The 23,699-nt window shown below is 40.5% G+C and overlaps 1 long non-coding RNA gene across 1 annotated transcript; it reads left to right on the plus strand.

Annotated features, from left to right (window-relative positions):
- Positions 1-6,107: 6,107 nt before the first annotated feature.
- LOC121590472 lies at positions 6,108-20,905 on the plus strand. Its single transcript, XR_006004425.1, has 2 exons — positions 6,108-6,764; positions 20,735-20,905. It is a non-coding gene; the product is annotated as an uncharacterized LOC121590472 (long non-coding RNA).
- Positions 20,906-23,699: the final 2,794 nt, after the last annotated feature.

A 23,699-nucleotide genomic window follows, 5' to 3' on the forward strand; every position in this document is an offset into this window, starting at 1 on the left:
ATTCCTAGTATAAAATTTTATGAGATAACAACACGAAATAATTGCTGCAATCTAAAAACATGACGTGCTTAACTGTACATGCTAGGCTGTATTAGCATAAGAGAAAAAGTAGATAAAATGTCAGTTTCACATGATGGAGCTCCACTCTGGAGTTTTCTTATATTTCAAATTAATGCTCTCTTCTATTTAATCCGCACCATTTGAAGGCAATATGATGGCAATGGTTTTAGCGAAAATTGCTTCTATCCCAACAAATTTCTTGATTTTTTTAATTTCAGTGTTTTATACAAACAACTATTCATATCATCACGATTACTCAAACGCACTTCTTTTGCATGTTGACTGTTTCATTGCTGAATAGATCTAATAGGAAGACATCAACACCGTTTACTTTTCCATTTAATTAACACTCCTTCAACATTTGAGCACTGCTGATGATGGTTCGGAAGCGGTCCCATATTTCCTTTTGTGTGCTTTTGTGTGCTGGCGCTGGCTATGATAAGCCCCGTTTTTCGTAGTTATGCTCCATCCTCCCTAGGGGTCGAGCCGGAATGGTAACATGCTCAACAAACGTTATCCTTGTGCAAATAAAGCTAACAGTTTCTAAAACATCCGCTCCCTCTCTCTCTCTCTCTCCCTCTTCCTCTCTCAAACCATCCGGCCATCGCCAGGCTGTCGCGTCTTTATCGCCTACCAGTGGGATGTCCATAGTGTGCTATCGCGGCGCCGTTGGACGTGTCGAATCGGGGCCGAATGTTTGCCAGAGCTGAACGGAGAAAAGAAACGGTCTGTGCAAGCAGAGACAACCATTTTCATCCTGCGGGACACACATACCCGGTAGCTCCGACGGATGTATCCCGGGTGGAAATAGTGCGCACATCGATGACCCGACAAGAAGGGGAAGCTCACGTGATGGGTGTGTAGGTGCTGGGAGCGTGGATTAAAATATAATTATTTAAGTTTGTTTGCTCGACTTTTATTGCAGTTGAAAAGGAGCGAACGTTCGAGCAAACAGACACGGGAATAGGGTCGATTGCGTTGCTATTTCGCTCCATTTCTCGGTTGGAGTGCATTTTTTCCTATTCATCCTCGTGCTATCCACATAACACGTTCGATGGGAGTTGAAACACACGCACACACATCACGTGGACATGAAATGCAACAGTGTGGATGGATGGATAGCTGAAAAGGCTTGAATGGTCTTAAAACATGCAATTTCCTCTCGGTGCCAGGTGAAAGGTGAGGTTAGCAATAGAAAATCCAGGATAAGTGTTCGCTCTGGTACGTGCAAACAATGCTCGGGACTCTTCAATTAAACATTGACGCATTTATTTTTTGCAGAATCCATTGGAACAGTTTGTGCGGTCATCGACCAAAGTGCATGAAACGATCACACAATCGACGAACAGTGCATGAACCAATGTAGCAGTTCAAGCTATGATAGTATCTCATACAAGGAAGTCCAACACAAGAGAGTGGTACTGGTAAACGAGCTTCACAACACTTAAGAGCTTAACATTCAATTTACTTCCGCTACAGCGGATCTGGTTAGTCTTATTGCTTCGTCCGCGCGTCCTTTCTTCTCCTCAGACACACAGATCCACAGAGGTTTACCATCCAGCTAAGATGCCCTACAGCGAGGCTGCTAATAATGGCGCCCTACGACGAGTTAAACAAGCAATACAGAATCATATGACAGCGTTACCAATTGTTCCCAGTTTGTTAGCTTTTCTTTGGTCGAGCTGGCGTTCGCTTCCAGTGCTCTGCGCCATAGAATGTGGAGCAAATCGAAGACGGAAGTTGCAAACAAATCGGCGATAAAATAAACTTCACCCCAAAAGTCCACAGATTACCTCGTCTTTATTTCTTTAATTAAATTTCGCCAACATCGTGCAGCAGAGCCAAACTGTTGTGTTGAACCGCGTGCGTGCTGCAGAAGAACCGCGTGAGTGGACAAACAGTCTCGCAACAGCCCCGTTGGATACTTGGCCCTGTACGAAAGACTTTTACCATTCGTTCTGTTCCATTCCGTTCGTTCGGTGGCTTAAGGTGATCGTATTGGGAAGTTGTTTTCCTTTTGCGCCGCAATGAATCAAAAGAAGTTTGACCGAGGGTACGGGTCACCCTAATCTGGCCTGCTCATACACACACACTCACTTTCTTTCTTTCGTTGGGGGAGTAGTTAATTATCTGCACTGGAACCACACATACACACCCCGTTTCTTTCAGCAAAGGGCAATGGGAAGAAGGCTCGGAGTGTATTAGTGGGGTAATTTGTCATCGGAGAGTATCGTTTAATTGCCAAAGTCTAGCTTCTGGAGTAAACGTGCTTCTAGTGTTGGATAAGGTAAGAAGTAAGAAGACGGTTTTGACACTTTATTGGACATCATTGTAGGGTGTGAGCAAATGAGGAATGATTAGAGCAATAAGCCTTATCGCTGTGGGAGTTTATGAGCAATTGTCGAACGCGGAATGGTTACGAATGTTGTTTGATCAAACATTCAGCTGTGCAGTATTCAATTTAACAGTTTTACTGATAAAAACCATGCAATTTATATCATTTTTAACATGAAAAACGATGAAATTACTTCCGAACATTACTTCCTGTACTCTCAACGCTAAAAATGGTAACAAAATCTCTCTTCCAACAGAACCAGACAAAACTCTACGCTGCGCCAACCACATACAAACACCGGAAGCACGGAGCACCTTCCGTCGGAGGTGTTGGGCGAGAATTAATTTAAATATGGGAATTAGCTTACAGTTGACCGAGACTAGAAGGAGGAAGTAGGGAGAGTCCAGCAGCAGCCGTTCGTCGTGTTTTACGGCGCCCTTAGCACGTATATCTGTTGCTGTAGTTGCTGCTGTTATAATCGGATTAATGCGCCTCATGAGAAAAGACTCATATGTTAAGCTGAGCCGTTGTTGAGTCGATCTTCTTTATATCTCGGTTCGGTCGGTTGCTGGCAAGATCCCGTTGGCTTCGTGAGCTGACTGTGTGAGTGCGCATAAGGCTGCGGAATCAGTGCGATTAGTCAAATGATGCGCTCGGACGATGCAACGGACCATGCAACCCTTTTACCTTTTACCGGAATGAGGGGCGGTTCGCTCGACGTGGTGTGGTTATGATTTGATCTTCTGGTGATGTTTTTTCTAGTGAAGGCAGAATTGTGTGTTCTTTTTTATCCGTAAGCATAAACACACTGCGTAGGCTTGTGCATTCATATGCAAATGCTGGTAAACAGAGGACGTGTTGGTGCAGTTTGCAGGAAGTGATGATGGGAGGGCGATTATGTTCGGGGATTAAGAATTGAACACAAAGATTGACCGTTTGGTGGACGACGAGAACGCGAAGAGAAGCACATAAAAGGGCGTTAATTTACAACAGAATAGTCTGAACGACGGGTTGGTAGCATTTCAGAAGCCTCATAGAATGGTCTCCGTTGGGATGATAAGCAAAGTAATAATTCAAATGAACCTCAAATTGGATTGTGTTTAGTATCAAAACATTCTGAAAACACAGACTTTAGAAGATTCGCTTGCCAAAGAAGCATTATGCCCGTTACATTATGAGCTAGAAATATCAATACAAATCACTTTAACGCACTTTTGCTTCTGGTATTTATGGTTTGCTTTCTTCTCAGTCTCATGAAGCTTCTGGCACGCATTTGTTCCCGTGCTCCTTCTCAACCCTGGTGCATCGTGCCGTGATGCACATTGAGAATTGATTTATATGCATTTGCATTTCGCATGTCCGCTTGAAAAGACGCCCGACTCCACCGTGACTTGATTTATGGCCGTTGGTTCGTCGACGCTCGGCGCATAGGATTTACGCAAAAATGGTTCCAGATGCATGGTAGAGACGGGACTTGATGGTGGTTGATGGTGGGAGTTTCGCGAGACGTTTATGCAAAAGCGCCACTGCACTCTCGCCGGGTGTCGGTGATGATCTGCATTATAATTTAGTAGCCGCGTTGAAGGATGGGCTTCGTGAAGACTGGCTTTGGAATGTTGTAAGTGGACTGAGAATGGATGGAACAAAGGTGTGTTGGGTTTTATCGTGTGTTTTCAATTTGTGTGTGCAATATTTCACGTTGAAAAGTATTTTGGATTTAGATTTAATATGGTTGCATATGGTGGTCAAGTGTTTATTGTGTTGTTTCCTTACACATTGTGCACTTGCATCAGCATTTCCAAAACCTCCAACCAAATAAATCTAGGTTCTGTTTATTTTGTCCGAATAGTATGTTGCTCCCTCGGCACACAGATCATTAGCTTTATCGAATAAAACTCACGAACATCATCTCCTCAGTCGCAGTTGCTCAGCGTGGGTTGTCTGGTGGACCGTGTTCTAGTCGGGGAGGGTTTGTCTTTATCTTCCTCCGTGTCAAAAGTAGGAAAAGCGCATGGTGGCATGAGTTTTACGAGCGAGCGTGACATAAATTTGACAGTTTGGAAATCTCAACAGTTCTTACGACTCTCGAGGGTCGACCGAATTGAACTAACGATCTTATTACGACACAGTGGTGGCAAGAACAGGAGGCAAGTGATAAGTGAGTGGGTTGGGAGCCAAACCGCATGTTGTCCCGAAATAACAATACAAACAGGAGGTGAAATCGTTCAACGCGGGAAAACTGTGTCATTGTGAGGGAAAAAGTATTCCGCTCGGAAAAATAAAGCATCGCTTTTTGCCTGAGTACAATTAAGCGTTGGTTTCTGTACACTGCAGAGCAAACAACAGGCAATTTTAAACAGCCCGCCACCCAATGGGTTGTATTGTGCTTCATAGCAGCTTGTTTGTAAACCTCAACCTCATGCGCGACGGAAAAAAGGGAAAAACTAATATTTAAAAATGGTTTCGCTCACCGTACGACCCAGTCGGAGGTGGCTGTAGCGGATGCAATGTTAAGCTTTTAATCAATGAAATGCATCGCACACGCTGACGTCGCACGGGTATAGTAGAATGCTGCGAACGCAGCGGAACTGCACCGTGACTTACGGTTACCATGCACTTCATCAGGACTGGGTCGATACGATATGGTTCCGTTGGCCATTTTTTGTGCACGGTGCACGTTGTGCGTTGTGGAGGGAAAAACGAAAGCATTAACCGGATGAAAAGCGTATGATGCGTATTGGCCCGGTATTGATGGCGGAAAGAATGATTGGTGGACGTTTTTCTAGATGCAGGAATATTCAATGTGCGCGCTGGACCTAAATGAATCACATTTCGTTGAACTTTATGAAAATGGTTTGAAAAAATGAGTCGAATTGGATAACTGGATGAACAAAACGAAAATGAGTTGTATTCATGAATATACAGATATTTCTATATTAGATGTTTAGAATTATTGATTGCTTTATTTTGTTAAATGCATAGTTTATCGTAAATCAATGTCTGTATGAAAAATATTCTAAAATGTTTTTATAGTTGTCTTTTTCATTATATCTACAAAACACCGAGCTCCAAGCGTAATCAAAACATACCGAATACATACATCAGCCGGTATTGGAGGTGAGCATGTGTGCGTTCACGTTTATGCTGGATGTGTACTTTCGGCCGAGCAAACACGTTTATGGCGCGGAGAGCAAGATCGTTCTCTCGCTCTTTCTCTTTTCTGAACATCATGCCAAAACATGGGAGTATGTGTGTGTGTGTGAGTTGGTCATTCCGTTAAAATGTTAGTTTGTTTATGTGATTATTGAACAAATGCTACTGTAGTTTTGGTAGGTTTGTGTAGACTTTTACAATATTTTGTGTTTTATAATAATAATTAGTTTGAATTTAATGCAACTGCAAGGTCTTTTTATCAAATTGGACCGAAAATTATTATTATTATTATTATTATATAGTGTTCATACATTGTTCACAAAGCATAATTATCATTCCAATACTGCAAATAAAGCTGCAACTAGCATAAACATTGTTCCGTACCGTTCGCTTCATCGTTCGAACGTGTGAGCGAAATGAACGGCGTCAACAAGGATCCGCCATCTCGCTCTTGCTGAGACCGACCGAAGAGAACACGACGACGAAGCGCTGTCGAGTTGTAACCTCGCAGGGTGCATGTTTCGAGGCGAAAGCATCGCAGTACGCTTGCCGTCATTAGTCGAGTTGAAATAGGTGGCAGCGTTGGTGAGAGCGCATGACGCCCGTGTGATTTTGATTCTCAACGACTGGATTACGCGAAATTGTTTACAATTTCAAAACAAAAGGAATCGGCGAATTATATGTGTTGCGTATGGCTTAGGTGTGCAAGTGAAATGGAATGCTTCTAACCACTCATGTTGTTTGTTTTGGAAATTACGCGTTGTATTTTGTTAATTAAATGAATCAAGTGTATTTTTATGTTAGTAATATAAAATGATATTGTTTTAGAAAGTGATAAGGTGAAAAAATATGCTTAAAGCAAGTGATAACACTTCGGTATCTCTAAATGCTGTAATTTCGTACAAACAAAAAAATGAAAACGAAACGGAAAAGGTTTATTGGCCGAATAACACCATGTTTGTATCCCAATTGATCCATAATATCCTTACGTTGAAATGGGTGTGATTGTGATAGTAAACCAATATTTATCACGAATCGGATTGTGGGACGATTGGAAACACCGACTGTTCGAGCAGAAATAATGGAAGGATCAAAACATCACATTCCCCGATTCCGAAAGCACGATACGAACAACAATTCTTCTCGAATGTTTTGATACGTTAACGTAACCTGACGACGGCAACCATATCCACAAAAGCGGAAAGAATTCGAAAAGGTAAGATAATTTGTTCAATTCTTCAGCGGACAAAGCAACGAAACAAAAGGAAAAGTATGGCTTTGCCGGGGAAATTGGAGACGAATGGGGCCCGGATTATCTCATCGGCCCACTCCGCCTCATCGCTTCCTTTGATTGTATTTGACCTTTCAACATCCCACCCATTCCGGAACATAATTCCTCCTTTCCCTCGTCAAACTTTGACAGTTGTCGATGAGACGCTTTTCGTGCCATGCTGAGGAAAACCTTGAAATAAAATAACCATAAACACGGACATGTGGAACGCCGGCGGAAGCCAACAGCAACGCCGGTCGTGGAAGATCGATATTGACCTGCCAACGGCCATGCTCCTTTTTTGTTGACACAGGAGAAGAAACGCTTGAGAATTTGATCGAATATTACGAATATGAAATTGGCTTTCTTGCCTTTTCCGGATCCAAAGGCGGTGGCAAAACGTGCGGAAGTAGCGTTTTATTATTGACATGTGTCCTTGTGATCATCCCTTTTCAAAGCTGTGTTGAAAACTGTGGCAAAGATTCGTTAAGTTGTCAAAAGAAACCTATGAATGGACCAAGAGAAAGCTTCAATGAGGTCCACAGTTCACAAGCCGGTTTTTTCGGTTTGAGCCGATTTGTTGAGAAAGAATCTTCAGGAAAATGTGAAACCTGAAACAGTTGCAACATAATTATTGATTTATGTGGATGTTGTATAAATAAATTCATAATCTTCGATCTTTGAAATAGCAGCCGGAAGCCAATCATTTGTTTTCGATGCGATTTTCCTGATTAACGACACGGCTGCTTTTGGAAGCCACAGCAAGGTGTTAATAACCCCAAATATCATTCTGACCGGCGCATTTAGGGACAAATTCAAATGTGGAATCCACTGGAAAGCGCTTTTGTTCCTAGAGAAATTTGATATGGCACAGAATATTTATGGGCTTGAGCGGTCCATTATGCATGCAAATTTATGTGTTCTTATTCTGGGCAAATGCCCCCGGAGCTATGGTTGGATGGATTGGGAGAGCATGGATGAAATGGATACAAACACACGTAAACATTATGCAATTTCGGGAGGAATCGTTTTGATTGATAGATTCTTTTCTAGATTGCCGGTTGATTTTTCTTTCGTTATTCGTAATGGGTTTCGGCACAACCAATTGTATGCGTTCTTCCGCTCTTGGTCACGTTTTTCCACGTGTTCCGTTTCGTTGTGCATGATTGATTTTTGTGCAAGATGGTTTATTGTTTGATTATTTGTTTGGTTTTGATTGAAGCATGTAAACCATCACAGAATGTCAGCATGTTCCACGGACATTTGAGGAGGAAATGTTGATTTTTCTTTGGTTGGAAGAATGGGAGAAAACAACTGAAAATGGCCGGTGTGGCCAATTAAGAACGTGAGCAATCATTAATCATGCATGCGTCATTAGAGTTTGTGTCAAATTTGTAGAGGAATTTCTGATTTTTGTTGCTAGTTTATTTTTGCTTTGGTAAATGTGTTTTTTGTTTGTTTTTCAAATAAGAATCAACAAAACAGTCTGGTAATAGAGTATTTCTACGTAGAAGAGCTTTTAGTTTTATGTGACTAATTAGATTAGCGAACGAATGTGTACGTGGCTATAGCATTTCGGAGACTTTTGCGATGTCAGGAATATGGTCATTGTGCTAAAATCCGTTCTCCATGACTACCTTCGTTGAATAATCCCACCCGTTGTCGATTTTACCCAGGTGGTAGCGGGTGACGGGGATCGTTGTGACGATGGAGGCACTGTTTTACGCAACACCGGTGTCGAAATCATGTCACCGGAAATGGAACTAATGTATGAATCAGGTTTGAGGAGGATTTTGAGGAGGGCGGAGGAAGTTGAGTGTCTATTCTTGTGAGTGAATTGAATTCGATCGAAATACCAATCAAACCAACAAGACTAATTACATCCGTTGCCTGGCACCCCGAATGAGAGCATGACAATGACGAGGTAATAACTATGACAGTTGACATTGAATGGGTTGGAGTGGTTTGAGTGCATTGGATGCTACATGACCGATTGGCATTGCCTGTGGCATAGCTTCATTGAGAATCAAACATACCGCTTGGAAAGTTGATTGAATGTTACCTATAGAAATATTCAGTGCACAGCTTCCAAAAAGACCATAACACACTAATTGAGCTATTAAAATGATGTAACTCTCGAGTCCCCTTTTCAGTGAATATTTGCCTTTCTCGGGGAGAGGCAACGCAAAGATTGAGCCAAACCGCGAACGACTTTTTACCTTGTGCGCTACTTCAAACGCTCATTTGATATTCATCCAACGTGCGAAAATGTTTTCATCCCTGCGGTCCGTATTCTGGCAGGTCTTTGGTGCTTCTTTTTCTGGAATGTGTGTCTTTTTATGCTCTTTGGGGAGAATTCAGCGGAAAAGCCGGTAAATACTAGTAGCTGCAGCAGTATTGAAAGGTGTGATTGAAAATCCCTTGCTGGAGTAGGATTGCGGGATGGTTGTTGGGTGATGAGGGAGTAAAACGTGACGCCCTTTTTGACGGTGGTATTTGCTCAAAAAGTCTTTCCTCGTCGCTCAAAGACGGTTATGCATGATTTAGCAAGCGCAGGTCTATTCTGTGTTGGCACATTTCGAAGCACGTGTCTCGATAGTGTCGCTGTTCGATGTAGAGGGTAAGAGTGGGGCTTAAGGAATCGATAAAATTAGTCATTCAATTTTGGAAAACTGTCGTTCAAATGCGGATGCTCAAATTGTGTTGGGATATTCATGATTGAATTTTCGTGACATTATTATTAGAGCTCATTAGTTCTTTTGGGTTGGCGAAAATGATGAATTTGTAAAGAAGCCATGTTGCCAGAGGCCATTCATGTTAGGTCGATAAAGTTACTTTACAATATAAATTAGAACGTGTTTCGTCACACAGAGAATGAAGCCTTCTCTCTTGGTGAAAAAACAATGATGCACACCCGATTGTTACGGATGACGTCACGCTGTGCTCGTTAGATCAATTAATCCATCGTTGGCATTTTTTGTCACCAGCATCTATTATCCCCCGTTGTGGAAAGCTACGAACCTTTGCAGTTTCCCAATCGTGGGTTAATATTTCCGCATGCTTGGTTGATGGCGGAGTCTGACTGTGTATGAGTATCGAGCAAGACTGCTCCGTGGTCTCCGTTGATTTTCCGCCGTCGGAACGTGAGCGTAACAAAAGAGCGAGAGGACTCCCGGCGTGAGACTAATCCCTTCACGCCTTTCAACCATCATGGCCCAGAGGAAGCCGGTTGGGTTTGAGGGAAACAAAAAACGGTTCCGTATCTGATTCGAAATTTGTTGTTCATTCGCTCGACGACATCACGTAGCACTTTCTGTTCTGTATTTGTTTTGTATTGCAACTGTACAGGAAGTGGAAATGAGAGGAATGAGAGGAAGCTGGACTATTTGACCCTGACTGTATGCCATGCTTAGCTGCATGAGGTTTTAAAGGGAAAAAACGCAGAGCATATTGTGTTGTAATTTACACATTCACATCCGAACACAAAACGAAAGCAGCATTCGTGTTCTGGAAGTCTTATGGAGGATTGTGATAATTTGCTTTGCAGCCACGATCGGGTGTATTTGGGACTCGTTAGAATATGGGAACTGGGATACTGGAAACTACAAAAGGCATTGTACAGTGGGTGGTAAACTCTTGGTTCCGTTTCGGGGTGTCGGAAATCAAACATCATAGAAAGCAAAGCCTAGGATTTAGTGAGTAATAAATTTATGATCACGTTCTGCTTGGAAATCTTTCGAAGCGACAAGAAGATCGCAAAGGCACGTTCCTGGACGATATAGAAGATCGGTTTTATGCATAATCTGTATAACTTTCTAGAGATCTCAACACTAGTGAAATAAGTTAGTTCGTTTTCGTGGTACCATCGTCAACTAAATTCGACATAATATTGTTTCAAGATCGAAATGGGCCGTGCCACTATACGTGCCAAGCCCACTAGTGGTGCAGACATGCCTTGACCGACCACAAAGAAAAAGAACTAGAAGAAATTTTGTTTTTGTTGTAAAGAAAATTGAAAAAAATCAAAATGGTTCTTTGTTTTGTTGTGTAGTTAATATTGGTTTGATTAAATTCATTTGTTTGTATTCATATGCTATAGAACTCAATTTCATATGCTATAGACTTACTTTAGCCTTAGATTTCTATTGGATATCTATAGAACTAACTAATATGTTACAAATGCTTAATTTTTATTTTAAATTTATTTATTATAATTGTTTTAGTTAGCATTATTAGAAAAATGTTACGTGATTCAGCAAAAAAAACTAATTCAATAATATACATTGGACAAACATTATCAGCGACGGGAAGTATGGCTTTCCGTTAGCGTGGTCATACATCGTTTTTTACGAAGCTTTAGCATTGCTGTTTCATGAGTTCTCCCTTTCTCCGGTGTACCGAAGCAAAACGTAATGCGATTATTTACACTTTTGTGTTTGTACGGAAATCAATTATGCTTCCGACTGACGGAGGATTTTCGTTTTAGGCTTAACTCATGCTGCATCATTAGTCTTAATTATGCATAACGAATGTTCCTCTTTTTGTTGGTAGTATTTTGTTGAGCATATGCATGTGGAGAAGATTGATTTGTTATTTTGTGTTAGCAATTTTTTCCAAATAATTCATGCAAAGTAATATTTTTAGTATAAAAATATAAAACTTCGTGTGGCAAATAAAAAAGATACCACATCTCGTTTCCGCGCTAGCTGATAGAAGCATCCAGGCCAGAATTTTAATCGCTTTTTGACCGACACATGCAACTTTAATTGGATTTATAGAGCAATGAACACAAAAAAACAGTGAATGTACCGCTACCGGAAAAAAGTTGTCGATGGAAAATTGTTTTTCTTTTTGCACCACAATGACAGAGGCCGCCCGGCAGTCGTGGATAGGGGGATATTGAAATTGAATCCAAACCCGAAAGCCGAAAGCTGACAGAAACCGGAGCAAACGAGTGAACTCGCCACGGGTAAGTGCATTAACTCGTCGTGCCTTTGGCTCAAGCTTGCTAGGGAGCCGGGCGGCTACATTCAACCGAGACAAGTGCCGACAAGTTGTCTAGTTGGGGCGATGAAACACGATGCAATTGCATAGAATCTGAGGCTTCCGCGGGTAAAGCAGTGCATAAATATAATTTGTAGTACAAAGTGTGTGGGCTAGTAGCAGACGTGGTTCACTTTGTGTCTGAAGTGAACGTTTTCAACATCAGCCACAAGCCAGCCAGTAAGAAGCCCTCGAAGTGTAGCGATGGTAAAGAACGCAACATGTCTAATGAACATGATGATACTGAGACAGGAATGAAAAAAAGATGTTGCAAAATTTTTATTTTTACAAAAGCATATGATTCATTTATTTTTGTATTTATTTGGTTTTCAAAGAAAACATGATATTATTACTCACCTTCAGAAGCATTCATTTTGAGTGATACTGGAGAATGTTTCGTTTCCAAAACAGAACAAGAACATTTTTTTCTTTTTGCTCCGATAGGTGTTGTAGACAGAGGATTCAAAAGGAAGAAAAATAAATTACATTTAATAATAGAGTAGGCCAAACGAAACGAGGAGGACGAACTGGGAGGAGCAAACCCCGGTATCGTTGCTTTGCGTGATGAAATACATTTAAAAGACACAGAAATAGACCAGGGATTGATGTAGACACAGGAGGCAGGACTACAAAGTCCTTAACAAGCGTACTCTCTGTTCTTGGTGTCTTGCCTGTTGAAAGGGAAGGTAAACGTTGGCGGTCTCGTCTTCCTTTTGAGACAACATGCAAGGATCCGGAACCGCAAGGGACCCGCAATCGAATTATACTTTGGCTTTTACCACCGTCAGGCATAATGTTGGTCTGGTGATGGCGATGGTTTCGCTAATCCTGAATACCGGCACCAGGACGCATCCCATGTTGTGGGTTTATTGCAGTATCTATATGGTATGTCGGCGCCATTCTTGAGACTGTCGTCAGCAGCTCCAGGACAACGGCGCATCCCGGTGGTATTATTGAATGAGACGGTTTGTATGATTTTTATTGCCATTCATTCGCTCCCATCCAATACACCGATGGAACGGTGCAGACGGGAGTAGGGCTTTTAAAATAAACAAAATTAAAGCGTAGTGCTTCTTCTATTCGAGGTGTTATGGACCGGTCTCGGAATTCCGAGACATTGTGTTATACAGGAAGCAGTCGTTTAAAAGCCAATACAGTGGCTAAAAGAACACAGAAATGTTCGGTTTTCAGTAAGTGTCTAGAGGTTTTTCTTTTGTATTAGCAGTTTCTTTCTACTGGTTTATGTTAAGAAAATTCTATTCGGCTGGGACGCTTTTTTCTTTACGACGCTTTCCTTTTTTTACCAACAGCAGTATTGCTGCGGTTGAAAAAGGCAACCAGACTAGACCTGAATGGATATGCCAATTATGGCGGTGATGATGATGATGATGACGGTGAGGTGGTTGAGATGTTTACGATATTTTGAGGGCAAAGAACTTCCAGACGATCAACGAGTTTGTATGCCTCATGAGGAAAGGAATGGTGAGAGATCATAGGATAATGAAAATATGACCTGAGGGCTTTCCGTGTTTGATGCAAGAGTGTATTGCCAAGAAGTGATTAGGAGCACAGTTGGGGTGTTGTAGGAAAGTGATATTTAAGTGGTAGATAATTCTTGTTGGCTTTTTGGGGCTGAGAAGCTATAAATCCATCGTCATTTAGTAGAATGTTTGATGTTTGCAAGTGAACGATAGTATGTTTGGGAGTTAATAACGTTGTCAATAGATGCCCAGATATGAATGAATCGGACAGCGCACAGAAACTAGAAAATTAAATTCAAAGTTCACGTTTAATTTGTGTTTACAGTCAGTGGAAAAATAATCAAAACATTATAAAATTGTTTACTTGAAGTTGCTTATAACCACAACTTGTGGCAGAGTTTCTTGCTCAAATCTTTTCGCATTTCGCAACAGTCATGGGTGCAGAGGAAAAAAAGACATTCTTGCCGAGCCAATTTAGGCGCAGAATTCACGTTGTGTTGTCTAATTAAGCGACGATTTACATTCCACATCAATTTTGTGCTGTCAAAACGCGACCCTTGATAGATAGGGAGTCGGAAAAGAGCGGAGAAGTTTGAGGACTTCGATAGAAATTCCAGCAAAACAGCCAGCTGAGCGCTACATGTCGGCTACGTTTGTGGAATGTTTAGTGTGTCTTTGACCAGTTTGTATTCGGATGAAGAGTGAGCGAATGAAGGAATGTGAGAGTCTGAGAGAGATCGAACCATTTTGATGATGAGAAACGAGTTCTATAATTGAATGAAATGGATGAAATGCAAACTGGAATTCTACATCGAGAGTCATTCGGGGACAAAGCAATAAAACATTGTGTTTACGAGACTAGCCAATGAGTTTGGTTTTATTTCTTATTTGATGATTCTTTAGACCACCCTCAATGAAGCACTGAAATGAAATGCATGAAATCTAATACAAATAGCTGTGTTCATCCTTGTTTCAAAATAATTTCCAAAATTCCTCATATTATTTCAAAGTTACTCCTATGTCTTTAAAGAATTGGGATGAAATACCTTGCGGTTACACAACTTCCGATATTGATTGTGCAGCTCATCAAACAGGATGACAGATTGGTCACTCTGGTAGATCGAGTGGAACTGCTGGTAGTTGCAGTTTCCGGTGACAATTTGTACCATCCGGGTGCATACTGCAGAATGTTCAAGGTGTTTGAAGAATTGCACCCAACTCACCGGAGACCGTTGAAATGATGAATGGAAGGTGCGCTTCCGTTGGCTCGGTTGGAGCGAGACGGGCTTGCCATACGAAATGATAAACGAGTCGCAATGAATCTACACCAGCACCAGAAACTGCATCGTCGCAAAGGAATATTCGATGGAAGAACTAGTATTCCGTAGTACTCTGTCACTTTCCCGCCGCGAGCATGATTTATGTTCATGGAGAACCGTCATCCCATCCTTTGCGTGTGAGTGTACGATGGCCAGGATAGGGATTGGAAAGGATGTCGCATGATTCATTCATTAAACGTGTGATGACCTTCAGTTTGTGCTGCAAAAGAAGAGCACTTGTATTTCGTTCCGCTTGTCGATAGACGCACGTCATCGGATGGTCAGATACTTGGGTGTAGAATTCTCCACTCGGCTTAGAACACTTGAGCGGTTTTGTTTCAGGAAGAGCATCCCGCAGAATGTGACCAACGGATAAGAGTTTCAGAATGGAGATTGAAAATTGATGGCTAGAGCAAAAGTCATTACTTTTTATAGTGCTTTGGGGTGGAGTTGAGGCGGTCAGGAATTTCGGACGTCTCGCTGGTTTCTAGACATCACGGTAGAATGAATCACGGGATGTCCTTGAGGCTCCTCTTTTTTATTGATTTATCGAGAGATTTTGGTTATATTGTATGTGATCTCGGTCAATAAATGGTTTTTAGAGTTACATGTAAACTGACATGTAAAACACAAATATCTATAAATATTTAGAAATTGAAATATTGTGGTCAATGTCGACTGTTCCTACAGGTCCATGTAGGGGAACAGTTTCGATAACCATTGATAATATCTAACCGCTGATGGGAAAGGAAATGAGATAGTCTGGGCACCACGTGGCTATTCAGGACCTGAAAAGGTTTCTTTGAACGCTACAGGCCATAAAAAATGTCTAGAAAAGGAATATGACGTTCGAGATAGGTATAGGTCTCGGGATGTACGTCTCATCGATTGCTCCGTTGCAGGCGAGAATAAACGAGACAAGCGTACAAAATAATAAAAAGAGGGCTTACACACCTGCTGTGTCGCATCATCATACATCCCGCTGTGCTAAGGACAAGAAATGTTTACATGCATGCTATGTAGAACACATGTGAGTGTGTAGATATTATAGAAGTAGAGGGACGTGTGCATTTTCCGTGTACGAGACCGTTTAGCTGTAGCGCCGCCTGGTATCTGTCTGCCCTCACGTGCTTTGATCCTTGGGCTTTATCCTTGCTTACCCAACGCAAGCCAACTCGAACGAGAATATAACAAGGGTTTCGACAGCACCGAGGCTTCGTTTTCTTGGGTGCAAGCACAACAGCAACAGATCCTTTATCAGCCAGTTGCCCTGCATTACTGTTCCCTGAATTGGAGGACCTTTGTTCGGGATTTCTTTCAGTGCTTTGTTACCGATTGTTACTGCTGTTCCGAGTGGTGCTCTGTGTAATAAGGCGACTGGTGGCGTTTGATGGTCGATCGTGATGTAAGATGTCTTGTTATTTGTAAGGTTGTTCTCGAGTTTTTTGTCTGTTCTGGTCGATATTGAACTAGCCTGCGGGATGCTTTTGTTGTGGAAATTGCTTTTGAACGTTTGCGGTTAGGTTTCCAAATTGGCGTCCGATTGATTCACGTTCCAGCACCTGCTGAAAGGTCTTAGGTTGCGTTTTTTTTTCTTTTGTCAATCATAGCATTGCCACTAGGAAGGGTTTCCATGCGTTTTCAAAACTAAGCAGTAGAGATCAATTCGTTGTCCACTTCAATGAGTAGGGAAACATTGAATAGTTAGTATTTTATAAGTGAAACACATGTATTAGCAACTTTAATTTTTGTATTGATTGTTGACACTCCTGGTTGTTCGAATGAAGGTGAAAGAACTAAACCGGTTTAGATGGTGGCGCGTGAAACAAGATTTCACACCCACATAAACGAGTATCCATGAAGGGACAGCAAACTACGTAACGAAGTCCGAAGTGTAATGACATCTTCAAAGTTGTTTTTCTTGTGTCGGAAATACGATGGTTGTCGCTTAGAAAATATGTGTTAAGGTGATGAATAAAAATGTAGTGCGTTGGAGATCTCACGAACTCCATAATCAGGAGATAGTATAAATCACGTGAATCCAAACCAGGAAATAAACTTACTCAATTCGCTCACGAACTGGCAAACGTTGCATTGGTTTACAACGGGAATTTAGAAAGGGTTGTTCGCAAACTCGTTGAAGGTTAAAAATATGTGTCCCGGTTTATCGCGAGAGGAAATCTGTTCCTTCCTATTCCATTGAAACACTCATATCCGTGGGTGTGTGAGAGATCCGTTAAATCGAGTGGAAATTGCGGGATCGGCTTTGACCCGCCACTAAAACCTACCGGATATGTTAGCATTCATCTGCAAAGCACGCGAAAACGTGTGTTATTTTGTGTGCTAAGGTAAGGCTGATATTGTGCACGTTTCCGCATGTAGAACAAAGGTATGCAGTTGAATGAATCGTAGCACAAGGCAACCAATGAATATGTTTTACGCTCTCTTTCGCTCTGATTCCTCATCGGAATGAAGTCTCAATACGTTGCGATTTGCGGTGAATGCGGTGGAAGAATATTGGAGATAATCTGACACCAAAGTGAAACAGAAATAAAATCAAGGCAAACCAGTGGAATTGATCTGTGAGACATCGATCAGAAACCGCATTGTACTGGCACCACAAGAATTTTGTGGAGAGGCTGCTCAGAGGAAAGATATTGGTTGTTTTTCTACTCCAATAAACGGTAGTTTTTGGTAGTAGTGATATGCAATTTAGCAAAAGTGTTTAATAAAGGCTATCATATGAGTGTAAGCCGGTCTCATGGTACAGTCGTCAACTCGTACGACTTAACAACATGCCCGTCATGGGTTCAAGCTCCAAATAGACCGTGCCGCCATACGTAGGACTGACTATCCTGCTATGGGGGGAAAATCAATAAGTCACTGAAAGCCAACCCCACAAGTGGGTTGGCAGGCCTTGATCGGCATCGGTTGTTGAGCCAAAGAAGAAGAAGAATATCATATGAGTGTTCTTGTCAGTTAAAAAACTTGATACGTATCATCAGTAAGAAAACTAATCGTACATGAATCAATGGAATAGTGGTCATCAAAAGACCCTTTGATGGTATAACTCGATTTGTGAAGTTTTTCACTCAAGCAACAATGTCACTACAATTCCAAATAAATGCCTCAATGCTAATGAAGGTTAATAGACAAAGCAAACTTGACATCAGTGACCACTTGTCGGTAAGGTATGCCATAAGCTTGAAGCCACGCCTGGGAACTCTTGTATCTGCATACTCGCTAGTGGGCTTGCCTATGCATTTTATTTCAATTGATGCAGCAAACATTGGCTCGTTTTGTTTGAAGAGAAAGAGAGAGTGATGGTGAATGTATCATGAACAGACAAGGTAAGCATACTGCTAAGGATGCTAAGTGACAAAAGCGTCAAATGACCCAAAATGTGAACGACACGAAGTATTTTTCAAAAGGTACTGTTTTTATCGATAGAAGCAGTGACGGGTGTTTTGTTTTCCAAACTACTTCGAGCGCCTCGTAATGCCAAGCGACGCAAACAAGAGGCCAAAAGCGGAGTGGCACTTGAGTAGGGTAATTAGTTTGACTGATGTTACGTAATAGCATTGAGCCAGGGGAGTCATATTGGGCTTGTAGCATTGACAGAAGTTTTTGATGGGATGGGGAATGGAAAGGTTAGGAATAATAATTTTGAACAAATTTGGAAATTTATGAAAAGGCAAAGTAAAATCTATTCGTATATCAAACGTTAGACTTGTTGCATTTCGTCACTGATAATCCCATTTCTACCTTGAAGCGCACTCTCAATGCTTCCGTGTTGCAGTGACGCTTCCCAACCGTTATCAACGCAATTTATCTATTTATCAGATTAATACATTTTGTGTGTCAACTATCTGTCATCGCTCGTGACGAGGAACAAGAGCTCGTCAACCTCGCCCCATAACAGAAGGCCTACAAACGGCCCAAACAGTGCGGGGCCACGTTGGTTGTGTATGGGATGGAATTATTAAATCAATCAAGTGATCGCGTTCTTCTTGCGGTGCGTTTCGTTACTGTCTGGCATGGATTGGACGGTGCTGTAGAGTGGAGTGAATCCTAGAGGTGGCAATGAAATGAATGTTGTTTGTCCACAAGGAAGAGGCCATTAAGGTGGTCATCAATTTTGGACGTTGCAAGAAAGAGCTGCGATAACAATCGTGATGGCCGTATACTTCCCTCGGCTTAATAAAAGCGTTGATGCGTGGTATGCTTCATGTCCGCATGATGTCTTCTAGTATGCCAAAGGTGGAAGCTCATGTTCTATGAAACGTTGTATGCTTGTGTCCCGTTTACCTCGCCCAAGAGTGAGTGCGTAGCAGCCCATCCGATTTAGAACGTTTTCCTCTTTTCACAAACCATAATAAGGGCAAGTGTTGAGTAGCATGGCGGTCGTGGTAATATAATACCTGCAATGATACATATTCGGTCGTCTATATAGCTTCGTTGACATGATATAAATGGATTCCCATCAAACTTCATCCGATCGTAGCGAACGGTGAGACAGTATCTCCAAAATGTGACCCGTGTTTGACCGTTGGCAAAGGAACGATGCGGAAAATGGAGCGATGACAGGTCGTAACTGGCATGGTCAGCTACTGAAGTTTCATGCGATGATCCGTTTGATAGCATAAATCTCAACAAATGTAATATAATCTCTACGAGGGAGGAGAACGCTGCATGATGGAATATGGGGTATGAGATGGGGAAACAGAACCAGCCGTAGCGTGAAACGATGCTGTTTCGTTTGATACGGTATCCAATTGTTGTGTTTTTGTGTTTCTTACTGTATGGCTGTATGTAAGCTTCTATAAGTCTAGCATGAAAGTTGGAGTGAACATATGAGCGATGTTTGGGATTTTGTCTATGTTGTTTATGGGTGTTTGTCAGACCGCAAAAGTCATGGAATTCTCAAACTGAATGTTTGAGGTTACGATGGTAGCGGTTTGTAGAATGCTTCTCTAGTGTATGACAAGTTCTGGTCAATTTGGAAGAATATTAACAAAAATGCAACAATGAGTATAAAAACAAGTAACCCATGATTTATTTAAGATCGATAGAAAATAATTCCGGGTTATTAAGTTTATTTTTGTCAGTGAACTAGTGTTAGGACTAACTATTTGGTGAAATCAGTTAAGAATATGCTGTGTGTTGCAATTTTATTCAATGTATAATACAGTTTCAATAGCTTTAAATCCAACAGCAAAAAACATATCCATATCCTAGTAATAATATAGCAATAAAGTATAAAGCTTTATTATAAACCTAAGCCAACAAAAGCCTCATTGTGAAGAAAGATAGAATAAAGGTGAAAAATCTTTTCATTTTTATTCGACCGTGTTCATTTGTGCCAAAAATGAAGATTCTTCTTCTAATGTTCAGTTGGACGAACACTGCCGACCTTTATTGTAAGAGCAATCACTAACTTTATTGTAAGAGCAGCGGTTCTTAATTTACTAACATTTGACAAAGAAGTATTTTGTCATGATAGTCGTTGGTGTAAACCGCAACACATCCCTTGTGCGCGTGGAGAATTATGACGTATTTTTTGTCACCTCATAGTACCGCATTATTAGAACGTTCGTGTCTGGGAGGTGTCGCTTTCAACATAGCGAACTATGCTCGTCTACCGTCACGGCACAATGCAAAAGGTGTCGCTACGACATTGCGCATCAGTGCACTTGAAAGCATTTAGTCGAGCAGCACAAATGGTATTTTGCCGGGGGTGATTAAGGAAGATGTGGTGCTTTTGATGTTTTACTTTCAGATTTTATTTCTGAGAAAAAACAGTCTGAAACAAACCCTGGAATTAAAGGAAGAGGAAGATAATAAAGAGTCAATTCAATAGACACTTGTTAAGCTTGTTCTTTTTTGTGCTGTGGGATTTGTATAACGTAATAAATGGGGCACCGAAATGTTGACCTGTTTGTTAAAATTTGGCTAAGCTTTACTGAGTAAAATCGGCTCGAAATCATTACAAATGTTACGAATACGCTTTTCAGCAACAATTTGTTATAGAAATGAATAATATGTTTTTTTTATCATTTATGTTTATTTGCAGACTCATCATCATCACTTAATCGATGTGAAATACTGTTGCGACAGAACAACGAACTTTTTTACGGTATTTTGTGATAGTAATGTTCTGTGATAGCTATTATTGAAAAAAGATAAGCATAACTGTTAATAAAATGAAATTAAATGTGGTATTTTGCATAAATCTGGAACAGAATCAAAATACTTTTTATCTAAAAATATCCGAACTTTAACGTTATTTTTATGACATTTCTGGTAAGTAAATCTAAACTTGTATAAAAAAGGCGTTAAAAACTTATAATAAATCAGTTTGTCCCTTCTAAATTTGGATTTGGAGATACATTAGCTAACCAAAACTTAGCAAAAAATAAATATTCTGTAAGATTGAAATAAAATATAGTCCCCTCTCCACGTTGAGGCAGCAAAGAAAGCAAAGTCACTTAATTATCTGTTGAATAACGATGCCCATTACGCAGAGGCATGTTATCATCCTCGACATTTTAGAGAAAAAAAAACAACATAATTTTGCACCATTCCAGTGGAAGTGTTTCGTCTGTTCTGTTCAGATTGTGTTCACGAAATTGCAACGCAAAACCACTTTCGGCTTTAGCGGCTTTAGCGGCTTTAATGAATCAAAACAGAATTTTAATGCAATAATATAAATTTGTTACTATCTGTTTTCATTAAATCCCCTTTATCTGAGTGCATTCATATAACAGGAAAGTGCTCAAATATATTTGCATCATTTTATGTTTGTTATTTACCTGTGTCAAACAATCCTAGACAGTGATAAATTCATGGTTTAACACGGCCCCTTAATGAAAGCCTTGAGTAGAAAAACTTTTTTTCCTAAAGTATATTCATTCAATTTCATCGTTTTTTCTATGTAACTGCCATACAATTTTGCAATAAATGTACAATTTTTACCTTTAGAGTAATCCAAAGATGCTCTGCGATAACTTGAGAGAAAAAGGTATTTGAGTAATTTTGAGCACTGAACTCAACTCTCAACTATTATGCGAGGATAATCCACTATCGTCTAAAGTTCCTCTATCAAAAGGCGAAGACTCATAACAAAAACTTATAACCAAAAATCATTTCTCAAGGCTTAATAATTCAGGATTAAGTGCTAAGCACATCGTTGATATTTTATTTTGCCAAGTTGAACGTTAATGAGGCTTATAGCATCGTTTTCAATATGGTCATGCTTATAGTGGAGAATGAAGAAACAGATAAACAACATTCCAAAGTATGAATGCATCAGGTGCAAATAAAAATAATACTGTCTCTCCCACATTTGAATCTCATCTTTGATGCCACCGACTTATACTAGCTTTGCTATATTGTTATCAGCTTTCTTTAATGAATGAATCGTAATATAGGTTATTTTTCTTCAGGATTTATCGTTACATATGATTAAACATGGCTCTGAAAGAATTGATTGTTTACTTATTTTTAAAATTAGAATATACAAAAAGTAAATAACAAACATTTAAACGTACAAATATATTATATATTTTATGTATTGCGTCATTGCGTAAGTAAATAATAAATTCATATTGAATTCAAAATCGAATGTCAACTAAAAAATATCAAACAAACTTTTGTCTACGGACAGGAATGTTTAATCAACTCACCATATCGTCGCCATACAAATAATTCAAATTTAAAACCACTTCATTAAGGATCACTTCGATAAACGACTGCACAAATTTCTACAAAAGCATAAAATTGGATTTTGAGTCCAATGCACGCTCGATTCCACTTGATAAACGAAATTATTCATTAGTCGTACATTCTTGACATGAGAAGCATGGCATCAGAACCATCAAATTGCTTCGATTCGGTTCGTTTCGATCCATTTGTTCACTCTTGAGCCGATGTTTGAGAACAAGAAGTCTACCACAGCCCACGATGTAGGTTCATTCGTGATGTGGATTTGTGATAACAAATAACTCGTCTGCGAGAAGGTTGTGACGAGAGGTTGGCCTTCCAATAAGTATCGAACAACGGTTTGTACACGATGCTAGGAGGCGGAAGCAAAATCGTTTAATCGTCTACCTAACCTCCCAAAACAAACAGTTTGCTCTCGGTTTTGTCAGAGAAAGTGGAGGTCATCTTTCAAAATACGCTTGAATTGCATCCGACAGACAAGTGGAGATACTTTTGAGGTTAACATTAGATACGCTCTGACAAGTTAGACATTCTTGGGTACAGGCATTCGTTCGTTGATTCATCTTGGTTGTCGTCCAGAATATTAACTGTGCAATGAAAACTAAAGAAGTGGAGTATCTAAAACTATTGAATTGTGTTTTTTATAGCATTGTTCCTGTGTTTAATCATGATGTTTTAAAGATCCTAATGGTTCTATCCATCCTAAGGATCCTAAAGAGGCATAACCTCAGAGCAGAAACTAGCGGAGAGTAATGCTATACAGATCAATTTGTATGAAAAGTATTAGAATATAGATAATTAACCCAACATCAGTTCTGTTTGAGCAGTTGGCAAAATATTGATTTTCATTTTGAGGCTATGGTTTAGCTCTTTTATGGATGAGTTGAATAATTTGTGAAAACTCTATGCTGTGGTGAGCACAACGCTCCATAAACAGGAAGAAAACATTTTATCCAAAGTACATAAATTAAGGGATTTCAACGGCAGCTGCGCTCAGCATCAAATTCGTTTCGGGAGAAATGAACTGCATCATTACACATAGAGACTGCATCCAGACCGAAAAGGAGGGTCGGCAACCCTGTTGTATCAGAACATAATGATCAAATTAATTGTCATCAATTGATCAACCACTGCACGGTTCCTTGCATCAGGGACACGCTTTTGGCTCAAAAATTAATCCTCTTAAAAGTTCTATCCTGGATATTTTTCTCCCTTTCCGTGTCAATACTCCCCGGAGAAAGGTTGGGTTGATCATGCCATAAAGCACATACAGCAAACGCTGTGAAGAATGTCCCCACGGTACCGGGTCACCGATA

This window comes from Anopheles merus, chromosome 2R, assembly GCF_017562075.2.
Source record: "Anopheles merus strain MAF chromosome 2R, AmerM5.1, whole genome shotgun sequence".
Lineage (NCBI taxonomy): Eukaryota > Metazoa > Arthropoda > Insecta > Diptera > Culicidae > Anopheles > Anopheles merus.